The following is a 1,131-nucleotide window of genomic DNA, read 5'->3' as shown; positions in this document are numbered from 1 at the left end:
AGGTGTATAATTTACCTTCATTAGTATGAAACATCTTTTTCTCTTCTGAAAATAAAGATTAACCAGTGGTGTGCTGGGGTGGGAGGGGGTGTGTTGGAGGGAGAAAAGCCATGATTTGCCAATTTCAGCATGAAATTGAAAATGGTTATTAATCTTTACTAGCTCCAGATATCTTTTAACATATATTGAAATCTATGATCCTTAAAAAGAAAACATATATACAGATTTTGACAAAACTTTGCAGTTCCACTCATGGATCCTTGTATAAGAATCCCTTTTATATGTGTGTTTGCAATTTAAAGAGTTCAGACTTTATGATTCACAGGTGAAAATTAATGATTTAAAATCAACACTTAGGCATTTATAATTTGGGAGTCAGGTGTTTAACTTCTGTAGTAGTAACTGCTTCTTCTCTGAGAAACTGAGGAGCTAAGACCCGGGAAATATCCCTTGGTGTGCAACACACCTCTTCTTTCTGAACATAACGTATAAGAAGTTAACTTTGTCTCTAAGTTTATATGACTTTTGAATTTGCAGTTACTAGCTATTTTCTTTTGGAACTGTAGGACTGGGAGAACTTTCTCTCTACCCTCTGAAGGTATGATAACTGAGTCTATGAAATAAATGGATAACAGGCATGTCAAAAGAAGAAAAGGTATACACATTTCTTACACGCATGGGGGAATCACAGGAAAGAAAAGTGGAATCAAAAACAAAACAAAAAACAAAACACCAGCAAGAAAAAACCCCAGTGAGATTTGGGAGCTTATAGGGAAGGCAGGAGGAAGAATGTAGGAAACTTAGGGGGGAGCAAATGACTTTTGGGAAAGATGACCAGACCCTTAGGACAATAGATGATTGTTTGTGGCAGTCTGTCTTGGTGTGGTATGGACCCTTAGTCTTGTCTCCTGTGATATGAGGAGTCAATTTTCCCTGGCTGATGAAACTCCTAGGAAGGAGATGAGTGTCTTTGTGCTGACAAGACAGTATCTTGAAGCTTTGTTTTCCAATTCAGTTCTAAATCTGCAGTATATAAAAATCTCCTCATCATGCTTTGGATGTTATGGTAGATAAATGGTATCTTTACAAAAATACATTCATTCTGGTATTGAAAGTTCCTTTTGGAGGATC

The sequence above is a fragment of the Pan paniscus genome, chromosome 15 (assembly GCF_029289425.2).
Source record: "Pan paniscus chromosome 15, NHGRI_mPanPan1-v2.0_pri, whole genome shotgun sequence".
Taxonomy (NCBI): Eukaryota; Metazoa; Chordata; class Mammalia; order Primates; family Hominidae; genus Pan; species Pan paniscus.
This window is presented reverse-complemented; position numbering follows the sequence as displayed.